Below are 14,641 nucleotides of genomic sequence, written 5' to 3'. Positions count from 1 at the left end.
CATTGCAAGTTTGTTCTGGAATAGAAACGTTCAGGACATTACAGCTTTCTGAACACGTCGCTGCCATAAGAAAGCGTCAATAGTCACTTACCTCTCAAGCCGTGAGGGCCTGCAGGTGTGAGCAGCACACTGAAATTTTAGCTTGAACAGCATTTTATTGGAGGCTTTACAATATGATCCCTTGAAATTTGTACTGAACACACTACTTGTATTTTATAAATTTATTTAGATAACCAGTGATGACGCTACCAAATGGTATAACACTATCATGGGCTACAAAGATATATTTAAAAACAAGTGACATTTACAATACACGCAGAAACTAATAATAACCATGAGAAATATTTATTAGCTCCATCTGCTTGGCCAATCAGTATGTATCCTTCATTCCGACGCTTATGGCTGTTGCATACTGTTTACCCTGCAATCTTTCTCTGCAATGCTTAACTAGCCCATAGTAGTGTCAAATCAGTCTTTGGCAGGGCGAACATTTCACACGCTTGCCCTGCTGAAATGTTTGTTTCACATTTTGAATACAAAATATTTACCTTAAGCTAACGTTTAGTCCTATTACAAATGAAGTGAAGTGATAAAAGAAGTGCAACAATAAAGCTGCAACAGGATTGCCTCCGCTGTAATCCTGTGTCAGCTCACAACCATGTGAGCTGACACAGGATTATAGCGGAGGCAATCAAGGATGTTTGTCGGTCTCCTTCTGCTACAGTCAATATCACTTTTCTCAAACTTTTAGTATCTCAGCTGACTTTAGAACAGGGTGACCAGGAATGTTATTTGCTGTACCTAGATAATAAAACGCTGATAGTTATGTTAGTTGCAAGGAGATGCCTCCCGATTGTTAAAAACCACTGACACCGGCAGATACTGTAGGTGAGTACTCTGCTGTACGCACAAGAAAGCAAGCATAATTAAGTTACTAGCAGCTATAGCTATAGACCTATGGATATCCAACTGTGTCGTGAACATTGATTGATGACACGTATTACTGTCAGCACATGTATGTGACCTCCTCAACAGTTTCCACTGATCACCTAAATAAGAGAAAAGTGGAGAAACGAGTAGAAACTAACACATTCATTACAAGAACAATGATCAATACAAGAAGCTGATCAGTGAACTCACTTCATTTATTACTTGTAAAACTCTAAATGCACCCATGTTACTTACACGATTGGAGTAAAATAAAGAGCAGACGACTCCAACCGAGTCCTCTATATTGGGGTGGGCGCCTATACAACAGTTTAGTTATTCCTCAAGTCAGTAATGTCTGATACGCTGAAATAGACAGAACACTATCTTACAACTCGTATGTCAAATGTATAGACTATTAGACCTTCACAGGCTGTTAGGTGGAGTGCATTAAACATATCCTGGGAAAAAGTGCTAGCAGGTATGGCAATAGCTCTATCGCTACACAACTATTTCTTAGACTGCGTATTAAAGACACAGGTTTTCCTTTTTTACAATTTTAAAGGTTGACTTGCAACAAAATTAACATTACCGTTATTTGATATGAAAAGATTCACCATGTCTTACTCTGTTGTGTTGTAGGTGCGAAATATGGGGAAGGGTGATTACAAGCTCTTAAAAGCTCTTAAAAGCTAAAGAACGAACAGAAAATCGCAGCCTCACGAGACCGCTGTAGTTTGGATTCTCCTTCCAAAACGACTCAATAGGGATGTAGTTGTGAGAGATGGTTTCTGTTTACACTTTCATGCAACCTCATTCGTTGAAATATTTTCACAAATATACTTCACGCATTCAATAAAACTATGTCTATTCATCTTACGCGTCTGTTTTATCGTAGGGTATTACGGTAATAAGGGTATTATATTATGATATTACACGGTGAAGATATTATATAACATAGTTCTAGTTTTCCATGGCTACCATCCAGAACCAGCCTCTGTTTTTAACGACCGCCCTACTCGCATAGTGGCCACCGAGAACTGGCTCCTATGCTCGCTTGTATCAATGATTCTTGTATTTTAAGGATAACTTTGCGCATAAACTTGCTCTTATTTCAGTGTTTACATGTTGAGGCACTAGCTTATCGAGGTACGGCTGTAAGGAACTGATACGGATTTTGTTTAAGGCGCCATTTTGTTCAGCCTAATGAATTACCGTGTCAACACCATGCTTGGCCAATGTGTAGACACAGCCAAAAGCACTTCTGACCACATTTCTAATACATTTTCCTATCTAGTCACCAATTTCAAATCCACCCCATCAAGTCACCTACATTGTTATGATTACCCAACACAACAGATAATTATTATGCAAGGTCAAAGAAGATTTAAGAAATACAGAAATCCTTTGCCATATATACACGCTCCCCACTAACCTTTGATCGCTGACTCTAGAGAATTACACTCTAAGCCGGCAAGTTCGTACGTCATGTGGAGCGGAGCGTACATGTGGAACATACATCATGTGGAGCGCAAAATGCAACAGAATTATTCCTTAACACGAATTCACAAGTGTTTGTAAATTGGGTATTCTTGCAAGTCATCTGTTCAAAACATTGAAAAAAGGAGTGGAAAACCGTGAAAAATATTGACACGCGGAAGCAGTCACCCCTATCAGATGGGCCAGCATGCTACTAACAATCTCAATCTTGTACAAGAGTGGATCAAACACGACACTAATTATATTGTTACAACATATCCTGTATACTAGTTTCAATGAAGTTTTCTGTACAAGAGTTAATTAACTGTCAGTTGCATATGCATTGTCAATGTGCAGATGAGTATCTCTCTTCCATAAGTTAGTACCTATGAATAAAACATGTTGCAAATTGTTCACAATGTCATACACTCAACTTCCTCAAAGGCTGACCTTGCCATTTTCATATTTCGTTGATAAGATGTCGCAATGCAAAATGAAACAATTCATATAATGCTAAACACAACATTTCCTTTGAAAAATACACACATTTTACACACACTCAACATGGATTTATCGTTCAACTCAGCACCGTGTGTAGAAAAGGTTAAATAGTTTAGGAGAGAACTAATACATAAGTGGTCAAAAAGCTAATGAAAATGGACACACGCCAGAAAACAAACATTATTTGGCAACTTAATGAAGGAAAATTAGAGACGGACAACAAACCTCTGGCTATGATCTTTTGTATCGCTGCAGCACTCAGTAGAAGAGTTGAAAGGGAACTTGTCCTCTTGGTTTACACCCGACTGTCTCAAGTGTGCTACCATGTGTTTATCAGAAAGATATTCTGTCTTTGACAGCCTTCACGTTAGGTAACCAGCCTCTCACTCTTCTGTTCACTTTTCCATTATCTCTCACCAACCTGTGTACACAGGAAGCGTAAGAATAGCATTGAGTTATGCAACAATAAGCTTGCTTACCATTTCTCATCGGCTCCATTAAACGCGACAGGACCTATTTTTTGGTTCAGATCATCGTCATCTGAATACATCGTCTTCAAGAAATACAGAAATCCTTTGCCATATATACACGCTCCTCACTAACCTTTGACCGCTGGCTCTAGAGAATTACACCCTAAGCCGGCAAATACATCATCGTCACGCGTGGCCGTACCTGTAGCCAAACCAGAAGAAAAATACTTGCTCATCCGTGAAGAAAAATGCTTTAAATTTCCGTGCCAACAAAACCCGTAGCCTGCATAAAACTTTACTAGGCACTGCAGGTACAGTATGAATAAAAAGAATAAACACAGCACACAGAACTAAACAAACACCTTCATTCAACAGTTAGAATGGTAAATAGAATGGTAAAAGCTTTCTGATTACCAGTGCAATGCCGAGCATTTCGCAATTCATCTAGAATATAGACTGACTTGTTGACTGCAGCATCTATTAATAGTAAGTAAAGTAGTAGCATATAAGTAAATATGGGATACCATGAAGCCTCTATTTAAAAGCCACCTGTATTTGACTGCCATTATAGGATGTGGGTTAAAATAGAGTTGAATTGAATACCACCTCTATTTGACATTCTGGATCTTTAGGAACCCGTAATAGTAAGTGATCAGCAAAAGTGTACACAAAATGGTACTAATAATGACTCGGTTACATCGATAAAATTGAATTTGTTAATTGATGCTGTTCTTTTTTCAATCCAAAAGCTAATGTTTGTTATTCTGTTTTCTTGGTAACCTATCCCTCACGTGAAAGTATTGCATAAAAGTTGTTGGACTGTCAGCATGAGATGCTGTCAGCAAACCATGTTAACCAAATGAAATCTAGGTACTGTCAATGAGTGAGTGAAACTATGCCATCACTGACCAAGATAAGCATACCCGAGTCCGCAATCAGTAAGTGAAACTCTGCTATTACTGCCGATGATAGCAACTAAAGGTCAACCGGCTAACAAACTTTCTTTAAGCGAGCTCTGATGCAGCTCTAAAGCAGACCACAGAAAACGAAAAGCAAATTCTATCTCATACCTCAAATTTAAATAATCCAATGCAAACACTTTGAGAGTGATTAACTCCAGTGACTAAAATATTAACTAGCCATTTGAAATATTCAATTCAGAGCAATTTTAAACGGAAGGATTCAGCGATTGGAAACATCTTTTTCATCTAGCTCCTTAATAATAAACTGATTACCTGAGGTACACAGAGCTGTTTAGTCTGTTAGCGAAAACTTCATTTAAAAGATGTTTTAGAGCCTGGTAAGTTTTACACATGCCCAAGTCATTTACATAATATGGGTATTACATTATACAAAATGTTAAGTACGTGTATATTGCATAATCCACATCGATATCGTTCCAAACTAACCACTTTAGCCATTGAAGTAGGAAAAAACTCAGTTATGAAGTTGCGTTCACTATACCTATATTATTTCACGTTATACGTGTATGTGGCTTATGTTATAGGAGCGTCTACTGTATATCAAACAGTACTGATTAAAATGTTAGGGCTAATCAAGCATTGTAACTAAGCGAAAAGAGAAATATCTACCTCAATCTGTTCCAGGCCATGTCCATATCTCCTACTTATTAGTCTCAGAGACCATAGTGACATCATAGTGACTCAGTACTTGATCTCAGAACTGGCTAACTGACAATTATCTGCTGCACCTAGATAAGCAAATGTTGATAGTTATTTCAACTGCAAGCAGATTCCGTTCTGTCGCTAGCAACCTCTGACACGCAACAGATACTGTAGGCAAGTACCTCAACTAATAGTTTATAAGCCCAAAACATTCTACAGATGTTATAAAAAATCTGAGAAATGTTTCACTGCAATGTTATCACAAGATAATGTGCACTTTTCTTTCGTGCCTTCTTTAACCTTTCGGCAGGGCTGTGGTACATGTTCCAAACCGAACATACGTACAACATTAAGCAAATGATCTCGCACAACATTTCTACAATATTGGGAGAATGTTATGTAATATTCCGCAAACATTTTTTCCGCGATGTTGCCTTAAATATATTAGCTAACATTCCAGAAACGTTTCATTACATGCCGGATATTATTGGGACGTATATGTGCAGACACTTTCAAACATTCTGGTAACGTTTCACAAAATGTTCCTTTACGACTTGAGTAAAATGTTCCTATAATGTACGTAGCGTAACCTTTCCCACCACGTTTCTTCATAAAGCCATACTGTTGGTAAATGCCCAAGTTATAACGCGATATAAAAACAAATATAATATAAAATACAATCAAAATATAACTGAAACACCGCTGGTTAAATGTTTACCACAATTGTATGCTATAACAAATGCACACTATTGCCAATAGCACACTAACGGAACAATTTTTGTGATACTTGTCATAAAGCACGAAAATTGATATTTGAATAAATTTTACTTTTCTTAAAGGTTGACTTGCCACAAAATTCACATTACTTTATTTGGTATTAAAAAATTCACAATGTCTTACTCTGCTGTGTGGTAGGTGCAAAATATGTGGAACTGTGATTACAAGCTCGTAAGAGCTCAAAAACGACCAGTTAACTGCAGCTATCAGGAAAACGCCGTAGGTTGAAATCCCTTTTCAAAACGGCTCAAATGGGACATAGTTGAACACAATGGCTTGTTTAAACTTTCATGCAACCTCATTTGGCGAAATATTTTCACAAATATGTTTCACACATTCAATAAACCATGTTTATTGTACTTACGCTTTCATTTCATCATCATTGTAATGCCGTCACTTGAGCTCCGATTTCCCGAATCCTACCCTAAAAAATTCGAATAATTTTTTAACCTTAACCTACTAGCTCGAAGAAGTGCACAACGTTGCTATATGATTTTAGCAAAACCGTATGATTGATATCCCTGCAACATTGTAACAAAATGCAATTATGTAGATAGATAGATAAAATAGATAGATATCACAACTTCTTGATATCCGGTTGCTATGACCAATGATATACAGCCCCTCAGCTATATATATTATATATAGCTGAGGGGCTGTATATCATTGGTCATAGCAACCGATATCAAAAAGTTGTGATATCTATTTAGATTTCAGTATTTATATCTAAAGAATTATGCTGAGATTAAAAATCTAAACAGATTTTAGCTGGTTGTCATAGAAATATATGTATATCTATAAGCAAATGTAGGCCTATTACTTAATTACGCAGATATTTAGAAAGGCTTGGTAGTACCGCAATAATGAACACAGCCATAGTATCATCAACAAAACCTTTAGAAAAATAATAACAGTAATATATTGCCCACCATCAGTCACTATATACTTGGATCTTGTAAATTCGAACGCTTACAATAATCTTATAATACTAATAACATATTGCACACCATTGGTCACTATATACTAAAGATGCCCCGATTCTAAATTCACCAGCCGATTCAGATACCGATCCGATATACCGATCCTAATTGAAAAATAATCCGATTCAGGTACCGATTCAGATCTTTTGTGTTGCATAGATAGTAGCTCATTTTATTATGCAAATACAAACATAATGCAAAGAAAACATGAATATTATTGTATTTATTTGTTTGCATTTATGGAAAAATATATATATACATATTCACATACTGACATACCGTGCATGTAGTAACAAAACAGTCCATGTTTCTTGTAATTTGTAAATAAAGGTCCCTACTGTTAGTGGTACAGTTCTATCTGTAATAACAAAGTCCCTCTTCTATTGTTGGATGAACTGCTGTGTCTGTACAAGTTTAGAGCAAATCAATGTTTCTTTTAAAAACCGTTAGTGATTCAATTATCTCAGTAAGACGTCTCTTTTCTTCCATCATTATCAATGTAGCCGAGCATACTGAAGGGGGATTCCCTTGCAACAGATGTTGGAGGACAGGCTACATACCGATACGCCACTGGGGTTATCGTTTTTTGTACAATACAAACGATCGATTGTATCGTCAGGATCAAGAGGGTGATTGATAACTTTATGCGTCGACTATTTAAATTAATTCCGTAATGCTAGTAAATAGAAATATTACACCGCGTTTTTGTTTCCCACTTTTGTTATCTTGTTCGTGATTGCTTGCAATAAAACCTATCGCTGTAATTGGGAAATACTACACTTTTTGTTTACGTTCTGGCTAAAAAGTTTCCTTCGCTGTGTTGATCAGGCCATAGACATGAAATAAATTGTGTGACAGGCCTGAAATTCATTAAGTAAAAGTAAGAAGCTTACAGCTGATGATTTTTTATTAGTATAGCAGGCTAAAATACAGTTTTCTGCTAAATGGTTGATCTGTAAAAAGTATCGGAAGGTTCAGATTTTTTAAGAAAAGATCGGCCGATACCGATTCAGATACTTGACACTCATATCGGCACCGATACCGATTCCGATACCAAAATCGGGGCAACTCTACTATATACTTCGATTTTGTAAATTCGAATGATAATTCTTATAACCAAATCTTGTAAAATCGAATAATTAATCTTACAATTAAATATTGTAATAATTTTATAGGTAATATTGTAAAAATCGTTAGAAAAATATCATCGTCTTTTCCTTTACTTTCACTGCTTTGGACATCAGTTGGAATACCAAAGTACTCGTGATAAGTGTCCAAAATGTCCGAGTCTGTAGAATCGGCAAAAAAGAAATGATTACTTTGCAGTACTTTTACGTTAATTACAGAAACCTTCGGCAATTAGAGAATGTCATAGACTGGTGAAATGTGCACTTTTTTTTCGTAAAACGCGCACGACTCAATAGTTCTACTATTCGTAGCACGGCTTTATTGGCGCTTCGTTGGCCGATCTTAATTTCGATTAGAAAAAGCTTGTCTAGCTTTTATTGCGATTTTTGGCCAAATTAATCTGTCTATTTATGTATAATCCCATCAAATTAATCTGTCTATTTATGTATAATCCCATCACATTAATCTGTCTATTTATGTAGAATCCCATCATATTGCTTTAGATAGTTTTAGAATATTGCGGAAACTTTTCAAAGGCCTGGTGACATATTTAAATAGGTTTATATGTGTTTTGTATCATTATTATACTTTAAGGTTGACTTGCAACAAAATTCACATTACAGTTATTTGGTATCAAAAGATTCACCAGTCTTACTCTGTTGTGTTGTAGGTGCAACATATGTGGAAATGTGATTACAAGCTCAATATAAAACTTATCGTAGCACTAGTTTATGACAAACACTTCGGGTTTTACCGAAGACCCCGTATCAAATATAGATGCTCGCTACTTTACAGTTTTGTTTCGGTTTGGTCTAATCGGCAAGTCGTAATCTGATCATGCGACCCAATACTTCGCAAATAATTTCTGCAGCACTTTTCGATTATGACAAATGACCAACAGGCTCGTCATCATTACTACATGATTTGTCAGACAATGGTATGTACTCCTTCAAGCTAAGGCTAAAAGTGACAGCATTAAAATGACGATAAAACAGACGCATAAGAACAATAGACATGGTTTCATTGAATGCATGAAGTATACTTGTGAAATATTTCGATGAATAAGGTTGCATGAAAGTGTAAACAGAAATCATCTAACACAGCTACCCTACGACACTTAGTATTCGCGTCATCTAACTTTCGCATTTTCACGGAGTCATCCTCTCGCGAAAAATTCATGAGCGAAACTAAACTATCATAACGAACGAGCGAAAACGCGAAGTTAAATGGCTTTATTCATTGATATCCACAATAAAATCGTCATAATAGAAATGCAGGTAATTGTCGTGTGTGGTTGGAATCAATGGGAAATTTCTGGTAAACTCATTATAGCTAATACACCGACTGAGCAGAATGGCAAAGCAAATTAAGACGATGATGTCAGTGTAGTCACGGAATTTGTAACTGATGAAGATGAAAGTCTGGTAGGTAAAGTCGTAAAATTGAATAATAATTATTGTAGAGGTGAATTTTATTACCAACCAAAAACAATATCAACTCTCACCAGGTCCAACCACGTTTTACAGTTATGGTTGTGAAGTTGACTGTTATCTATTTTCTTCTTCTTGGGACTTGAGTGTAAAAGACAAGTGAAATTCACGGCAGGAGGGACCTAGACCATTGTCGTATAGTTTCACAGAGTCCCGCTACAAAAATGCTTGATTCCAAACAAACCCGATTGACATACTGATCTCTAATGGAATATTCATACCTCGCTCTCAAACCGCTCTTTTGTGCATTTACTTTACGTTTTTATAAAAACTTTAGTATCATTTTGTAAGAAATTTTGTGTTCTTTCAAATGGTTCATGATACAATTTTAAAGTGATTGGTAATGGGAATAGTTTTTGTTGATTAATGTTGCGGCCTCTCCATTGTAAGTTATATAAAAATAGTAGGCGTGGCCTGTTTGTTTGGAATCGAGCGAGCTCCCGTATACGCTTCTGTTGGTCGCGGGACTCTGTAAAGCTATACGGCTCTGACCTAGACGTCATTGATAGTCCAAGAAACACTGGCAGCAAGTGATCAAATTGAATTATCGATCTCACTCGCACATTTCAACCTGCAGTTTACAAATACGAACTAGTCTCAAATTAAAATTTTTTTTTTATTAGCGAACTGGATCTGAGTAATGTAATCTGTGTTTCCCACCGCATTTATTTTCACACTATATATTCGCACTCATCAGAGCCGCGAAATCAAGTTGCAGCGCAATTTTACGGTGCGCTACTCACGAAACTAACTACTAGCAAAATAAAATTGTCCTCGGGTATGTCACATTTGAGCCGTTTTGGAAAGAGAACCGTGAAGTATATTTGTGAAAATATTTCGACGAATGAGGTTGCATGAAAATGTGAACAGAAACCATCCGGTAACAACTACATCCCATTTGAGCCGTTTTGGAAAGCGAATCCAAACTACGGCGGTCTCGTGTGGCGGCGATTAACTGTTTGTTTTTCAACTTTTAAGAGCTTGTAATCACATTCCCACATATTTTGCACCTACAACACAACAGAGTGAGACATGGTGAATCTTTTGATACCAAATAACTGTAATGTGAATTTTGTTGCAAGACAACCTTTAAACGACTCTACACAAAAATGGTTAAATTTTTTGATGGGATTATTGTAAAAGGGTTTGGTAACAGCAGTTAACAGGTATCAGCAGGATAATTTTTTCGGGAGTTGTGTGCACATATGGTTATCATAAATCTCCCAAAGAATCGCTTCCCTCGTGTTTGGTCGTGGGATTACCATAAACGTTTAAACTCTAACAATCATCCAAAATCCTAGAAAATGTGTTTGTATTGGTCGGGCGTTAGCATGATCCCCGGGCATTGTTGATTATCTAGAATGCTAGTTTATATTATTAGTGCTCTCTGGGTTTAGGAGCACCAACTGTCACACAAAAGTGCAGCCTCAATGGCAGCCAAGGCTACCTAAGACTATATAATAATTATGACATCACATTGTGGGAACCACAACCAAATGTTTTTTTATTGCAAGACATACTTTTGACACCCTGTTTATTCATAGTTCTATTATTCTTTGTGTATTGAATATAGGCTCATTCGAAAGCAAAGACTCTGATGTACTGAAATATATGATAAATGTACCTATGTAATTGATGTGCTTTAAACACATACACATCAAACAGATGCTGAGAAATGTCTACCGTACCTTAGAGTTACGTTGCATGAAAAAAGATGAAAACTGGCAGCATTGCTATCCTCTCTAGTGCAAGCGGCATCCCCTAGGGAAGGATGAGCCGGTCATCTGACTTCTCAATGTATCCACTCGAAGCTGTTGTGTCTAAGGCTGTCAACCGACTGGCTTGGCCAGGATCTATCTGCTGCAGAAAAAATCATATTGAGACTAACATAACAGTAGCAATAACAGGAAATGATGTAACAGTCTATTACAAAATATTATTATTTCTTTTGAAGCTGCTGAACGTACATTTAAAATAAAGACTAGCCCAGAGTCAACACCTCTTTCCCTGTATAATCTATGGTATTAATTTTATATACATGTATGTTATGATATATAAAATATAGAAAACCAAGATTAAACTGATTAAAAACAGTTTAATCACGTTTTTATATGATTGAACTGTTTTAATCATAGTAATCAGTCTACTATCTATCGCTAAACAATGCAGTTTCAACTCATACCTGGCCGTAAGGTGCTTCAGATAAAATCTAATAACAGTATCATAGAGACACACTTCATCATGTAAGCAGAAGTAGTCTTCATTGGTGCTAGCAATGTCGCCAATAGCAGAATGGCAAAAGGCATGTAAAACCCTGAAAAATATTGACAGGCGGAAGCAGTCACAACTAACGGACAGCATAATGTTAACACTCTCAATCTTGTACAAGAGTGGACCAAAAACATGACACTAATTATATTGTTACAAAATATCCTGTATACTAGTTTCAGTGAAGTTTTCTGTACAAAAGCCAATGAACTGTCAGTTGCATATACATTATTAATGTGCAGATGAGTATCTCTCTTCAATAAGTTAATAGCTATGAATAAAACGTTGCAAATTGTTCACAATGTCATACATTCGACTTCCTTAACCCTTTGGCTGGGGAAACAACCAAAATGTTGTTCATCCGTTGCGTGGGGAAAGGACATTTATGTCGTTTTCGGTAGACATTTGTAAAGCTGTCGCCTAGTAACATTAAACAAAGGATATGAACAATAGTAAGTTTTAAATATCATCAACAAGATATTAGTCGATTTACAAAATGAAATGATTATCTGAGAGACCTCAGACTTAGACATTTCTCTTTGTGCTAAAAGCTAAAGAAGTCGCGCCTCATTGGAAAAGAATAAAAGTAGGAAAAACCAGTCAGCATTGGTTGACTTTCAAAACAGCAAAATAAAAAAACTATTTGATCCTGCGATCATTAGTGATTTGACTGATCAGAATAAAATTCAGATGATAGAATTGATGTAAACTTTTTGGACTTTTAATATACTTGGAATGTACAAAGAAAAACGATTGTTATGGTAGCTCGCACAGCTACGTTATAGCGTTTGACTCTGCCAAAAGAAATGCTTTCAAGCATTTTATACAAGAACAATTGCACATGGTTGTAATTTTTTGTAGTAATAGATATGTAAATGAATGTTTATGTGCAAAAACTTTGTTCATGGAAATAAATTTAAGATTTGAGCTATGCATGTTCATAAAATACAGATTTTATTGAATTCTGAAAAATAAATTTAAAAACCTAGCGGCGCTTATTAACTAGCTTAGTGGAATTTTCCATTGGCAATGCGCCAGGCTAATAGCTTAAAAGTTACAGTTGTTTGACAGTTTGAAAATCATTAGCTGTTTTCATGTTTCACTCAACTTATTTCAAATACACAAAACACTTTTCTCATGATATGTAGTTTGAAAGTCAAATTGTGAAATGTTGTAATATGTTAAATACAAATCAATTTTCTGTCCAAAGACTTTTTAATTACCCCGGCAACGCCAGGTAGCACAGCTAGTTAGATTATAAATAGATAAGTTAAATGGATAGCGAAATTCAGTTACCATGACCTCTGCTACAGAAGTTCAACATTAGCCAGATCAGGCCATTACAGTATGACTTTTTGCAACCTCGGTTGCAGTTCAAAGATATGTTAACATCTTTATCTTATTTTTCTCTACATAAGTTTTTGGGCGAAATCCATTGATTACCGAGCGACCGGCATAACATCGCAGCCAGGTTGCATAGACGGAAGAGAACAACTCCCTTTCAGTGCAGCTGATGCATCAGGTGCTGCACATGACAAGCTGTTGTTTGCTCGCTCCACTCAACCAGGGACAACTCCAACCAGGGGACAACATTGCCAAAGAAAACCAGTTTTTCAAGACAGGCTACAATGGACCATACATGCCTCGCTGTCTGTCGCTTGACTTGCATCTTCGCGATGCATGCTAAGAAGGAAGGCCATAGGAACCTATGGAAAGCCATCGTTTTTAAGTCATCAAGTCGTTTGCATATGTGCTCGTTCACGAAAAAGCTGCCATATTTTTTTAGAAAACAATCGTTTTTTTTAAACTAATAGTACTTTTGGGTGTTGCTTTGCTAATATAATAAAAAAAAATTGCAAAGAAAAGCATAGTTTTCAAAAAATCAACGCAAAAGCTTCATGTTTTTAATGATAGAATTGTCTATAGAGTTGGCCGACAACGATAAAATGACGTCACGAGGTGTTATTTAGTGCAAACCGCCCAGTGAAAGCGTTGAAATTTAATTACGTATAATTGTATTCACGTAAATACAAAATGTAATGGAAAAAGTATAACTTTTGATTCTCATTTGGTGGTTATGATCTTCAATAAAAAAATAACATTACCAAGTAGGCCTACTGTATGTAATGTTATGCAGTTCTTACTTTTAAGACGACATGGTAGCTAACAGCAGAGTGGGGAAGCGTTAAAGCAACGCATTCCGTACATTAGACTTTTGCTGCAACGTGACATAAACTTCGAATTCAACTTATATGAATATAGTTTACTAAATAAACACGCTAAAAGTTAAGTGTACGTATGAATTTTACTAAACCAAACTTTACATTTTTCAGCGTTTTATTTTTTATATTACCTGTTTTTGGCTTGTATATGTACGGTTTTCCAGAATCTATGTTAGGAGTGTATTAGGCGAGATCTCGATCTTAGCAGCGATCTCAATCTTTCAAGTATTTTTGTCACCCATGTCAAAGGCTTTCAGCTATGTTTCAATACGATAGGTTGTTTCCATTGTTGCTCTCATAACTAGGACACAAGCGCGCTTACGCACAGCTGGCCAGCTGCTTTTTCGACCACCTCTCGCTTCTTGTCACGTGACATGCAGCCTGCGGCTCTAAGCAAATCTCTAAACATTATACTAGAGTCACGCACGGCTGCTCAGTTTGTTGGAATAGTTCAATAGTAGCCTGTGCTTAATGCAATCAAATATGTCTTTAATGTTTTTACAGTAGCGTCTCAATATTGTTGTGACATTTAAAGAACAACTGCTAATCTTCACAAAAGTCCAGCTGAATACTGTCTGGCAGTCTACTTGTCTGGCTTTAATCTTTCCTGACCGCGCGCTCACGGCTCCAAAGTACCCAACTACCAGGCCAATTAGTGGTATAATGGTGGCTGTAAGGAGCTGCATGAATGCTGCTATAACTTACATACATCTGATTTGTTGAAGAGCCATAAATAAATATGCATTCAAAAGCTGAGAGATATCTCTACAAGCT

At 36.5% G+C, this 14,641-nt stretch overlaps 1 long non-coding RNA gene across 3 annotated transcripts; it reads right to left on the bottom strand.

Annotated features, from left to right (window-relative positions):
• Window positions 1-221: 221 nt before the first annotated feature.
• LOC137396516 (uncharacterized) lies at window positions 222-14,230 on the bottom strand. 3 transcript variants are annotated; one of them, XR_010978567.1, is made up of 8 exons: window positions 13,999-14,230; window positions 11,560-11,691; window positions 11,066-11,237; window positions 6,144-6,203; window positions 4,970-5,088; window positions 3,133-3,328; window positions 1,186-1,293; window positions 222-1,049 (listed from the first exon to the last, which is right to left on the bottom strand). It is a non-coding gene; the product is annotated as an uncharacterized lncRNA (long non-coding RNA). The 3 variants fall into 3 exon arrangements; XR_010978569.1 differs by having other exon boundaries at window positions 11,066-11,234; XR_010978568.1 differs by lacking the exons at window positions 222-1,049; window positions 1,186-1,293 and adding an exon at window positions 2,403-2,792.
• Between the last annotated feature and the right edge of the window lie 411 nt (window positions 14,231-14,641).

The sequence above is a fragment of the Watersipora subatra genome, chromosome 5 (genome assembly GCF_963576615.1).
Source record: "Watersipora subatra chromosome 5, tzWatSuba1.1, whole genome shotgun sequence".
Classification (NCBI taxonomy): Eukaryota; Metazoa; Bryozoa; class Gymnolaemata; order Cheilostomatida; family Watersiporidae; genus Watersipora; species Watersipora subatra.
Note: the sequence above shows the minus strand (reverse complement) of the source record. Positions and strands in the feature narration are given on the sequence as shown.